At 50.5% G+C, this 13620-nt stretch overlaps 1 protein-coding gene across 2 annotated transcripts in view; it reads left to right on the top strand.

Moving 5' to 3' along the window:
- Positions 1–13620, top strand: part of LAMA5 (laminin subunit alpha 5) — a 670647-nt gene that overhangs the window by 148588 nt on the left and 508439 nt on the right. The window lies entirely within an intron of this gene.

Raw genomic sequence — 13620 nt, 5'->3', positions numbered from 1 at the left:
GCGAGACTCGGTAGAGAGGGCTTTTCCCTTACCTGGGTGACTGGCTGGTCGCTCACGGAAGCTAGTGTTGGAACATCTACTCTGTACATGCACTCTCGTGCACAGTTTGGTCTTTTCCATGAACTTCAAAAAGTCTCAGGTCCTGCGTCCCAGTCTCTCTAATTTATTGGGGCAGTTTTGGACACTCACCTGGGTAGGGCTTTCCCGCCTGAGGATTGAGTGATGAACATTTTCCAGATTGTCAGTGTCTTGCAATCCGACACCATCCGGGGCTCTTCCTTCCTGTGCCTGCTGGGCCTCATGGCCTCCTGCATCCTAGTTGTGCCGCAAGCAAGGCTGCGCATGAGATCGCTTGAATGGCTTCTTTGTTGCCAATGGTCTTTGTTCCAGGGCCACATGTTGGACCTTCTGGAGGTCTCGAGTCGGGTTGCTTAGGACCTAGCATGGTGGGCCGGGCAAGGCAATATGCTGAAAGGCACGTTGTTTGGGCAACCTTGGACCTGTGTGATGGCAGTCACAGATGCATCTCTGACTGGTTGGGGTGTTCACTTGTCAGAACTTAGTGAGCAGACTGGTCTCCCACAGCGTCTTGGGAGCCCATCAACTTGCTGGAGCTGAGAGCGATTAGGCTGGCCCTGGTCGCTTTCCTCCCCTCTGTAAAATGAAAGACCATGCTGATCCCAACGGACAACACAGTGGCCATGCACTCCCTCAACAAACTAGGTGGAGCCCTGGGGCAGAGGAGCAATGAGACTGTAGTTCTGGGCTCTGGAGAACCGTGTTTCCCTGGAGGCGGCCCATCTGGCTGGATGGGAGAATGTCACATCAGATGCATTGAACAGACAGACCTCGGACGCCCATGAGTGGGAGCTCTGTCATGTCCGGAAGTTCTGGAGAATATCTTCTCTCTTTGAAGGACCTCAAGGCAGGTAATTTCACCAAATTACATGGGGTAGTGGAGGTGATATCACCTGACCCTTGACTTCTATTGACAACACAGGAAGTGATGTAATTTGACCCCCACCCACCCTGAAGTGGCATCACAGAAAGTAATGGAACACAACCTGTCACCCCTTGACAAAACAGGAAGTGGCATCACATAGCATTGTTCCGAAGTACACAACAAAAAAATATGGTTAAGATATCAGTATAGTGTGATGTACATTTCATACAAGAATAGTTTGCCATATGTATCATTAATATCAGTGTGACAAAATAACAAATTATTGTGAATGCAAGCAGACGTCCAAGGCCAAATGATAGACACTTGCGCTTAAACACTATACATTCACTATGCCCCAACCTGTGTTGGTACTCATTTATCAACCTCAGAAGGATGAAAGGCTGAGTTGGGGTATTAAAGAACAGACTAAATCAGTTATTCATCCTGTGAAGTGTGCCTGAAATAAACCTTTAATGAGTCTAGCAATTATTGTATGGAATTCCAGAAAGACAATTATTTGTTATTCCTATTCTTTCTTATTTAGGATCACTGCTCAGTGTTACACTTGTGGACCCCCCCCCTTTTTAAACATCTTTTTAAGTGGCCTGAACGAGAGAGCCAGCCACTCCAGAAACCAAGAGTGCTTGCCTCAGCCCAGGAGCTTACATAAAAAGTTACTTTAAAATGTTTAGGGGTAGCAAGGGAGATCTCTGTGGTCCCATCTGTGACCCCTGTTGACCCCCAAATGACATGCCTGCCTCAAGTGGACCTCTTTGCTTCCAGTGTCAACTGGATGTGCAAATTGTTCTGCTCTAGGGAATTTGATCATTAGGGAGCTTTGGGGGATGCATTGATGGTTGAGTGGACTTTCAACCTCCTAAATGCATTCCCGGTGATCCCTGACATCCTGCTGGTCCTCAGGACTCTACGTCTGTTTAGAGCCATGCCTATCCCAATCGCACCGGACTGGCCTTGGAGAACATGCTACCCAGAGTTGCTGGACATGTCCATCTGCCCTCCCTCACCTTCTGAGGAGCCTTGATTTGCTCTCCCAGTCGGAGGGCGGGTCCTCCACCCGAACCTCAGAAGCCTCAACCTTCATGCTTGGCTATCAAGAGGCTGAGCTACAAGAAGTGGGGACTTGTCTGATGACATACTGAGTTTCTTTCAGCTCTCAGGCCCGCTACTAATCCATTTATGCCTGTAGGTGGTGTATGTTTTTGATTTGGTGCTGGGAGGGACCTGGCTCCTTCATCCTGTCCGCTGTCCCGTGTAGAATTTTCTGCTTCTTTTGCCCAAGCGGGTCTGCAGATTGGCACTGTGAAGGGTTACCTCAATGCTGTTTCTGTGTTGAAGATTTCCCCAGATCAGAGCTCATATTTCACAATCGCCACTGTTATGCAGTTCTTGTGGGGTTTGTGTGATTTTTTTTTTTTTTTTTTTTTTTTTTTTTTTCTCCCTGCCAATTTGTGGTTCCGGCGTGGGATTTGAATTTAGTTTTTAATATTTCTTGTGGGCGCTCCATTTAAACCCCTTTATTCCTGTTATATTAGATTGCTCACCCGTAAGTTGATTTTCCTGGTTGCCATAACTTCCGCAAGACGGGTGTGTGAGCTCCAAGCTTGGTCTGCTTTACCTCCCTATTGGTTTTTTTCCAAGAAGGTGATTTGTGAGTGAGACCCATTGTTCTGTCGAAGGTGGTCATTTGAATCTTTTTCAGAAGAGCCATCTTCCTGTGTTCTTCCCTCCACCTCGCCCTCCCAAGGCAGAGGAACAGTTTCATCGACTAGACCCAGCATGGGTCCTTAGGTTCTAGGTCTCTCGTAGTAGAGCCTAGGATGGATGACCAGCTTTTTGTTGGTTACGCTGGTGCTCATGCTGACAGGGCTGTGACCAAACGGACCATGTTCATGTGGATCATTCTTTGCATCTCAGAATGCTACGAGCTGGCTGGGAAGGATGTGCCCGAGAGTCTCTGGGCTCATTTTACCAGAGGAGTGGCTGCCACCTCTGTCCGCAGCGGGGCATGCAGGGCCTGTCCTGGACATTTTCCAGGCAGCAATGGGGGCATCTGTGCACACGTTTACTAAGCATTACTGCTTGGATTCCCTTGCAGGCCAGATAGCTGGTTTTGGTAGGGTAGTCCTTCAGAGTTATCTGGGGTCCTTGCTTTTGGCCCTTCTACAGGTCACATACCGCTTTTGGTAGTCCATCATAGATGAGGAATCCATGGCAGGGAGGAATCTACAGAGTTAAGTAATTTGTTCTTCTAATAATGTTTTTCTGATGGATGTTCCTGCCATGGATTCCTCATCGCCCTCCCTACCAGCCCCTCTTGTGGGAAGCTAGTACACGATCGGTTCTAGAGCCCCTCAGCGTCTGAGTGCTAGGGAAACCACATAGAGGCGTCGACACAACACAAAGCGAAGCGCTGCGGCACCCTCCGGAGAACAGTTGCACTGGGATATGGATATCGTAGATGAGGAATCCATGGCAGAGACATCCATCAGAAAGAACATTACTGAGAGGCAAGTACTTTGTTTGTCCATGTTGCCCGTCCTTGAGCACTCTGCATTACCACCTATCTCTAGCGAACAACTTTGCCTGTTTTGTCTTCTGTAAAGTCTCCCAAATTTGGGATTGAGATTTACTCTCCACTCTCCTCCCTCATGCTACACAGGGCCCTCTCCATCCTTCTGGTTCTCACCTATGTATACAACGCTTACTACCCTCTAGCTGGCCAACCCCCCACTGCACCCCATTGATTAATGTGTGCTCCAAATTGTAAAAGAACCCCATCCTCCGACCACTACTCCTCTCTCCTCTGTGTCCCTCTCCTCTGGAAAGTAGCTACTGTGCTTCCTATGCTAAAAAAAAACCTTCAGCAGATCCCAAAAACCCTGCCAATTACCCACGTGTATTCTCTTCTCTCTCAAAATTCCAAGAAGCTCAAGCTTCTGTGTTCTTCAACCAAGTCACATCGGATCTGGAAGCCCATGTCCTCAACCATCCTAATGAGGCTGGCTATCAGTCCTCACTCCACTGAACTGCCATCACCCATGTCTCTATCATTCTCACTTTTGCCCACACCTCCAACTGTCATCCATCCTAGTCCTTTTCGATCTGTTTGACTTTTGACACTGCGGGCTACTCATCTCAAAGACTGAATTAATCTATCTTCTAGCCTCTTGGGACGTTCCTCGCCTCTGTTTTTTCCATGGATACACTCGCTCTTCTGTTCCCCATGGCTCATAACCTCGTGGTCCTCTTTGACTACGACCTCAAACTCGAGTAGTTCATGACCGCAGCCACTAAAACTGCTCTGCTTATCCTATTGAACATCCAAACAATTGGCCCCATCTAACCTTCCTCTCTGCTAACACCCTCATTTCCATCCATGGACTACTGCTCCAGTCTCCTCATGGGCCTCCCACTGCTGCTTCATTCGTCTGGAAAAGATAATGAACATTGCTGTTTGCATCCTCTTCCTTCTGCAGCCACTGACTCCAGCTAAGGTGGCTATGCCAGGGCAACCACTCTCTCTTAAAACCCCTCCTACTTGCAGACACAATCCATTCATGGCTAGGCACTACCTACCTGTCTGCCTTAATTTCTCGACACATACTCCCACCCCCTGCACTCTACCTTCTGAAGCTATTATCACACTCTATGGCTCGCCCCACCCTGTGAGACCTAACGCTTCAGCACCCATTCCCTACTTGCTTCTCACCACTGGATCTCTCTGGCACCACACATCAAATCCATCAAATCCATCCCCACAGTGGAGCTTGCAAGGTGGCTGTAAAAAAAAAAGCACCTTCTCTTCCTTAGGGGTGTGTAACCCCTCTAAACTATCAAAACGTAGTCATTGGTGGTACCCCTCGAGAGTCCGCAGCCACACTTCAGCTCACTGTACCTTTCAGCAATGGGAAATATCGCCCTTAACTAGTCCCATCCTCCCCATCCCTCACCTTGTACAACATGTGAACAGGTACCGTATACATTATACATATTCCCCTGCTGACCCTTCTCCGTGCACATAAGGTCTGGTCTGTTTTTGTCCCTCCTAGCTGTATTACCACCCCTTACTGCAACTAGTTTCTATTCAGTCCTTCATCAACCTGTAACATTGTAAAGCACCTTTGTTACGTTCAGGTGCCGCACAAGAAGGGCACCGAGGGAAACGAGGAGCCAGATGCAGCTTGGCTAGTAACGCTCTTTATTCGTCAGTTCCTATCATGGGGGCTGCACCGTGTCCGGCCGCTAACGTCCATCAACCGTCCTGCCTCCTTGCACCATGCCGCGGCAGCGCAGGATTCAAACCCTGCACTCCATGGCGCAACGCAGGGAAGTGGCAGCATAGCGCTCGAGGCACAGCCCACAACACGGCGCAGCAAAGCTTGATCCCACTACAACCCCCCCCCCCCCCCGGCAATGCAGAGACATCGATTGGGGGTCGGCAGGGTTCACAATTGCAATCCATGGCAACTCCTGTGCAACCCTTGACTCTGGAACCCTTGAGGCCTACAGAGGCAGAGAGAAACCAAAGTGTAAAGAGGGCTCTCACGTGAGAGCCCTCTTTTTCATTCATTGTTTTGAAGTTGGTCTGACTTAAAAATGAAATTATTTCCGTTACAGAAAACCGTAGTAGAAACCATTTCTTTTTGAAGTTTAACTGACGGAGCAGCAATGGATTTGGAAAAAAGTAAAGTGTTTTCTTTGTGTGTGTGTGTGCAGAGCCGGCCATAGGGGGGGAGGGGGGAGCCGGGTGACCGGCCGAGGCGCCACAACCCCCAGGGCGCCATATGCCCCCATCACGCCAGCTCGGGGGAATCTTTCAAGGGCTCCCCCGAGCTGGCGTGGTGACAGAAGGCGTGGCCTCATTGACATTGAATGAACCTGCTGTGGTGGGCTCATTCAATGACAATGGGGTGTTAGCGCTGCTGCCCTTAAGGGGGGGGGGGGTGTGTGTATATTCTGTGTGAGTAGATGAGATACGGGTGGCTGGGTATGTGAGTGAATGGTCACTCAGCAAATTTTCCTCAGTCAAGTGTTGCGCTGCAGCCAATCGGCCAATGTTTTTTAGCGTTTCTGCCTCCCCCAGATTTTTAGAGCAGACAGTTTCTTTATTGCCAAGGGATCCCTCTTATGGGACCCCACCCTTGCAGGAAGCTTAGTAAGTTGAGAAGAAAGTGTATATAAATGTAACAATAGTTTGGCCCTCTGAATCTCATCAAGGAGGACTGCAGTTCCTTCTATGTCCTCGGGTGTGTGGTTACCTCATTTTGTAGTTTATACAACGATATGCTGTGTATATCCTTTTCCATTTTAGAATTTTTATTTTGAGGTACATCTTCACTGGGCTTGCCATCAATATAAGCATGTCAGAGTCCATTTCAGCAAGAATCTAGTCACAGCACTCCCCAAACTTTCTCAACGCTTTGCCATAATTATTGGTTAAAGATGTATTCAAATCTTCAAATGGCGAACCCAATGGTGGAACGAATATTTTTTTGGTCTATGTTGTACTATTGGGTCAAAACCTTTTATATCATGACTCGCACAACCCCCTGACCCCCATGGCATATGAAGGCAGCAGCCTTGTTAAAATGTGGTTGCTATCTAAAATATTCTTGTATGCTTCAGTACGTATGTGGTATTTTAAATGGTTTACATTTACACACTTTTTCTTATTTCCACAAACCACGTTTGGTAATGGGACCAGGGTAAAAGACAAAATGACATCCAGGTCAAATGATGTCATGAGGTCTGTGATGTCATGAGGTCTGTGATGTCATGAGGTCTGTGATGTCACTTCCACTACCCCTGGCATTTTGGTGAAACGACATCCCTGTGGGAATTCCTGGTTTCAGTGTATACTCTGTGCAATTTTTTCAAAACTCTGTCCTGTAATTCTGTAAAAGTCCACATTCATGCAGTACTTAAAACACAAACACAGGGACGTCATTTAGTGTCCCCGAGGGGTTGCACCTGCGACCCCTGAGGTCCCCCATGCTACCCCTAAAAACAGGAGAGAAAAAAAGTTTTCATATTTTAGTATTTTATTTTTTTTTTTATTTTTTAAATAGTGGCTCCTGGGCTGTGACCAGCAGCATGTGGCTCATTGTTTCTGCAGTGGCTGGTTTTCTGTTTTCTGACAGCAATAGCCGTAAGAGAGCTTACTGGGTTCAGGGCTCGCTGCTGTACTGTGTGCGATCTGCAGGTTCGACACCCGGCAAGGTCAACTCAGATTTTCACCCTGCTGAGGTTGATGAATGAGTACCAACACAGGTTGGGTGATATTGTGTGTATATTTGTTCTATATGAAGCGCTTAAGCGGAAGTGCTATATAATACCACATCATTATCATTGGGCCTTCGACATCTGCTTGCATTCGGTCAAAAAATACAAATTTTGTAATATGGGCCTATATGCGCTGATATTAACGATACGTATGATGATCCATTCTTGTATGAAATATATATTAGTGATATCGTAACCATAGCTCAGCGGCAACGTGCTGCCTTGGAAGCAAGACAACACGAAGCAACACAGGTTCGATACCTGGGTCCGCGCTTAGAAACCTCTGGGTAGTTAAGCGCGTTATAAATATGCAACTAAGACAAAAAATAAACAATTACGCAACTAAAAAACAAACAATTCCTGTAACAGCGCCTCGATGCCCGCGGACTGTGTGATCGCTTTAAAAATGCAAAAAATATATATTTTTCGTATTGTACATAGAAACAATGCCACTTCCGGTTTTGTCAAGGGGTGAAAGGTTGTTCCATTGGTCCCTGTGATGCCAGCAGAGGTCAAGGGTCATGTGATGGCACTTCCGCTACCCCAGGCATTTTGGAGAAATGACGTCCCTGTACATGAACCTACCTCATTACACAGTGTCAATGTGAAAAAAATGACCCATTAAAGGGATGGGGGACTCAAACGGATTTAATTGGCCCCATATTCCTTCCAAGTTCAGGCATTGGGGTGTTAAACATATGCATAGTGTCTGTGTGCATTAACCCCGTTCTGATCCCTTTTCTGATCTTTGATCAACTTTGGCACGACAGCAACACTATGGACTTTGAGACCTCTCATATTCTTGGGGCCCTGCGTGTCCAAAGTTCATGACGACTTTGGGGATCCAGTTTAGGGTGGGTGCATGATGCCACGGCTTGTCCCGAGAACTCCTTGCCGTGTGTTTACTGAGCCTCTGGCACCTCCAAGGCGCCATAGCCTCAATGTCTTCAATGACTTGTCCTATCCCTTCATTTTGCTGCTTTTCTCGTAGAATTAACACATTTTCCCATCCGAGCCCCGTAATCTGTGCTTAGTGTTGCGCCTTTGCCAAATGTTTGCCCTGGGCCTCCATGTTGCAACTTCACCCTGTGCTGTCCCGCTTGCGCAGCGCATTCTGGAAGGATCATTCCTCCTCCTCCTCCTCCTCCTCTCATCCGCATTCTAAGAAGCCTGGAGGAAAAGAGGGAGGTTTTGTAGGGCGATCGTTTTAAATGAATGTCAGATTTCATTTGAATTTAACAGTCACGTGCAGTTTGTTCCTCACTGTACCCCTCCATGACTGAGTATTCTAAGCAGTGGCAGACCCCCTTACACAGTTTAGCTTTTGTTTTTACTTGTATGAATATACCCACGGCTAGTGCAATTGTGATGCGAGTTGCTTTCACCCAACACGAAGTGTGTCGCGTGCCATGCGATTTCTGACGGACACCCAGGCATTGCCAACGTTTTGAACGTTTCTTCCATGCTCACAAAACAAATTCCGTGTTTGTGATGGTGCGGGCCTGCCACGCTGCGTCAGTGATCCCGGCGTGATGTCTACCAGTCACTGCTTTGCGGCCTCCTTCAGTGAACTATTAACCCTGTATGTGCCGGGGCTCGCCCTGCTTCCAGGCTCTGTGGTCTAACGCAGACGGAGGAAAGTTTGGGATTTTGTTTTAATGCCGTCAGGCTGAAGGGCCAAGACAAGTATGTTTAAATACCAGAGAGACCACTTGCTCCCCTTTCTCCCAACTTGCATTGCCTCATGTCCGAATGTGATGCAGCGACTTCTTCAATGAGGACGCCACCCAGGCCGGATTTGAACCAGGCATACCTGTGCATATTTTGTTTTAAGCCAGGGCAACCCTTTGAGCATACCTAGATGCAAACGCCTCGCTGAATGTTCCCTGACATAGTAGCGAGGACACTCTCTCTTCTAGATGATGAGATTGGCTGGCAGCCCACTTCTCTTGAAGACCTGCTGAACCAGCAGCGACGGTCTGGAGCAGCCTCCAGTGTCATTGAACCTCCTCACTGCCTGCTGCAGAGCGTCTGAGGCCAGCCTGGTGGCAGCCATCCCGTATGCCTTCTGCACTGCTGGAGAGCTGCAGAGCCCAGCCTGGTGGCAGCCATCCACCATGCCATCTGCACTGATGCAGAGATGCTGAGGCCATCCTGGTGGCAGCCATGCAGCATGCCATCTACAGAGCTTCTGAGGCCAGCTTGGTGGCAGCCATCCCGTATGCCATCTGCACTGCTGCAGAGCTGCCGAGGCCATCCTGGTGGCATCCATCCAGCATGCCATCTGCACTGCTGCAGAGCTGCTGAGCCCAGCCTGGTGGCAGCCACCCCGTATGCCATCTGCACTGCTGCAGAGCTGCCGAGGCCATCCTAGTGGCAGCCACCCCGTATGCCATCTGCACTGCTGCAGAGCTGCCGAGGCCATCCTGGTGGCATCCATCCAGCATGCCATCTGCACTGCTGCAGAGCTGCTGAGCCCAGCCTGGTGGCAGCCACCCCGTATGCCATCTGCACTGCTGCAGAGCTGCCGAGGCCATCCTGGTGGCATCCATCCATCAGCATGCCATCTGCACTGCTGCAGAGCTGCCGAGGCCACCCTGGTGGCATCCATCCAGCATGCCATCTGCACTGCTGCAGAGCTGCCGAGGCCATCCTGGTGGCAGCCACCCTGTATGCCATCTGCACTGCTGCAGAGCTGCCGAGGCCATCCTGGTGGCATCCATCCAGCATGCCATCTGCACTGCTGCAGAGCTGCTGAGCCCAGCCTGATGGCAGCCATCCCGTATGCCACCTGCACTGCTGCAGAGCTGTTGAGGCCAGCCTGGTGGCAGCCATTTGCAGAGCTGCTGAGGCCAGCCTGGTGTCAGCCATCCACCATGCCATCTGCACTGCTGCAGAGCTGCTGAGCCCAGCCTGGTGGCATCCATCCAGCATGCCATCTGCACTGCTGCAGAGCTGCCGAGGCCATTCTGGTGGCATCCATCCATCAGCATGCCATCTGCACTGCTGCAGAGCTGCCGAGGCCATCCTGGTGGCAGCCATCCCGTATGCCATTTTCACTGCTACAGAGCTGCTGAGCCCAGCCTGGTGGCAGCCACCCCGTATGCCATCTGCACTGCTGCAGAGCTGCCGAGCCCAGCCTTGTGGCATCCATCCAGCATGCCATCTGCACTGCTGCAGAGCTGCCGAGGCCATCCTGGTGGCATCCATCCAGCATGCCATCTGCACTGCTGCAGAGCTGCTGAACCCAGCCTGGTGGCAGCCACCCCATATGCCATCTGCACTGCTGCAGAGCTGCCGAGGCCATCCTGGTGGCATCCATCCAGCATGCCATCTGCACTGCTGCAGAGCTGCCGAGGCCATCCTGCTGGCATCCATCCATCAGCATGCTATCTGCCTTACTGCAGCGCTAAGGAAAGTCTGGTGCCAGTCACCCTGCACGCACTACCGATGTTAAGTGTGGTGACAGCTCTGTGGCATGCTGTCTCCTCTCTCAATTATATTCTGCACCCAGTCATGCAACTTCCTTGCATGCAATGCAGCGAGCGGCTTCCTAGGACCGCCGTGGAGACTGGTGTACAGGCGTTGAAGGCTTCTGGACTTCGAAGGCATCTTGGTCGGGTAATGTTGGACCTCAGTAGTTATCACTGCAGCAACGAAGTAAAGATGTACTAGGTTTATTGACCTTAATATACGCTTTAGAGGCGTATTTGTGAAAACGTGTGGTTTTTAGTTGAATCGGTGTGTCCCTGCTAACCTTGTCATGTGTGTATGTCTCTGCAGTGATTTAGAAGTGCAGTACTCGTTTTATTTCCCAGCTGATAGGACATGAGTATTACCGCACAAATACATAGAGGATGGCAACCATCGGCAGAGCATCGACTTGGTGGAGCATTATGAGTAACCCTACACCTAGGATGGGGACAAGAAGGCCCCTGTCGACCCCTGTTGTTTTCATTGAAGTAAGCGTGTTATAGCCCAGACACTGCTGCTACTATCTCGTATATAAAGACCTTATTTGAACAAATCCTCTCGTTTGGACACTGCCTTGTGTTCCAAAGGGACTGTCGCCACTCTCTGGTCTCCCACCCGGCGCTGGCCTCTGGTCTCCCACCCGGCGCTGGCCTCTGGTCTCCCACACCGGCACTGGCCGCAGTGCTCAGCCTCGTTCCAAAACAGGATCAGGGTAGCCTTGCCCCATGCTGCCTCACCCACAATGCTTGTAATGCAAGTGGGTCTTGAATAGATAGCGCAACACCTGCCATTTTGATGGTGGTCTCTTGCTCGAGCATTGTAGGGCTGGAGCTATTTAGCTCCAACGTGTAGCCCTAGGCTGGTGACCCTGTAATGCGCTTAGTCCCCTGACTCCTATTCTTAAAGGCTTCTGCTTAGCCCTTGTAATATAGCCCTTTCCCCAGCTCCCAAGAGGAGCAGAGATCATGGCTGCTGGTGGCCTGTGCTGCGGCAGTTCGTCCTAATCATGGAATAGGAAGGAGTGGGAGGGAGCTTGCGATGTGCCCTGGAAACAGGAAGTGCCCTGGCCCTCCTAGGGACGATGAGCTGTAGCGCCTCTGACGTGAGGGCGTGGGTCCTATCATGGCTGCTTTGATGCAGAGCGCACTGGAGCGCCTCTGCCCCAGTGACCGAGTGCAGGGCAATGCCGCTGAACCCGGTCGGGATGCAAAGGGCCGGGTATTTAGTGCTAATTTTGCAGGAAACTGCGCGCCTGCTCAGGAAATGACCTTCCGGGTAATGAGGGGACTACTTGTAATTGCTGTCTTCCTGGGGTCTCCTGCGGGCTAATGGAATGTTTCCCCCAGGGAGGATCAGCCTCTGAGTGGATGAGCATATGGACACGATGGCCTCCAGAAGGAATCCGTGAAACGGCGGTGTGTGGGGTCTGCACTTCACTGGTAGGCGCTCGTGCTCACCGCCCCCTCATTGCTGGCCCTGTGCCGAATGCCTTAACGACCATTGGCCGGGCAACCTTTCACTGATGCCAGGGTTAGACTGGGCACTAATGGGCAGACTTCTCCCACCTCTGCCAAACTGGAGAGGCACAAAGGTTTTTTAAAGGGCAGAACTTCAGAGACCCCCACCCTCCTTTGGGGCGCAGTCACTAATAGGAAAGTGTTGTGAATTCTGCAGGAACGAATTTCAATTCCGATCCCACTCCCCCACACCATCGCCTTCCACACAATCTTACCCACATGACTCTGTGCTTCTCTTCCATGTGCTCTGCTTACCACAGATCACCCATGACACCCACAACATACGAGCCTGTCCACACCCCCACACCCACACCCTGTCTCCCATGCACAACTGTTGGACCCATATGGAGCAGACTTACGTGTGTGTGTGTGTCTCATGCCTTACAGCCCTTGCCCCCCCCCTCATGAAATACTACACCACAACAATTTGGTCAAGTGTTGGCAATAAAAGGCTGTCGGTTTTTATTGATACAGATATGGTTATGGAACATAAATAATAATCGCATATCGTAATAATCTAGTAGTTTTGGGCACCGGGTCCTGAGGGTACCCCTTCTGGCCTGTGCCGCCTTTCTTGAACCACGACTTGTTGTGGCCACCGTACAGTGTCCTGAGTTTCTTTCCGTTGTTCCTTCTCCCGTTTTCCGCTGCGAACACACCGAACTTCCCTCAAGTGTTTGGGTCCCTGTGCAGGGTCCACAAGCAGATTGTGCTTTTTGGAGCCGCAAGAAGCTCATTATATAGGACCCAGGAAGCCCTTGGGTCTTTGTAGTATGTGTGGGAAGGACTGTACACCAGCCCCTGAAGCCCCCCCCCCCCTGGCCATCCTGAAGCTAATCTGGTTCTCCTGGGTGCATGCACCCATAGATTTCTCATGGAAGGGTGAGGTATTTTTATTCCCCCCCACCTTTCCTGTGCTTTGAAGCGCCAGACCGTGCTATCTCCCTTATCTGCAGGGAGCAGAGGGGAGCTGACCCTGGGGAGGGCTGCTGACCCTGCTGCCATGGGTCAGCAGTTACCTGGCCTCGCCTGGGGAAGGGGGCCTGCAGCGTTTCCCATCACTCTTACTTTCCCAGATCACTGCCCACTATTGGGTCTAGTCCTATTCCAAAATCACCACTTCCTCACCCACCACTCCCCGTCCTTCACATCACCACATGCCTAATAAAAAGGCCCTGGTAGGTGGGAATGGCTGAAATGACTCCAGGCTTGGCCGTTGGCTGGGGCCGCTGATAAGCTGGTGAATCTGAAGTCCCAGCCCAGGCGACCTTGAGCATAAGCAGTAGATCACAGCATCAAATGATAGCAACTCTCGGGTTATGATGCCGAAGCGTGCAGCCTGTCTCGGATGGTGTGAAGCGTGCAGCCTGTCTGGGATGGTGT

This window comes from Ambystoma mexicanum, chromosome 3p (genome assembly GCF_040938575.1).
Source record: "Ambystoma mexicanum isolate Mex_15411 chromosome 3p, UKY_AmexF1_1, whole genome shotgun sequence".
Taxonomy (NCBI): Eukaryota; Metazoa; Chordata; class Amphibia; order Caudata; family Ambystomatidae; genus Ambystoma; species Ambystoma mexicanum.
Note: the sequence above shows the minus strand (reverse complement) of the source record. Positions and strands in the feature narration are given on the sequence as shown.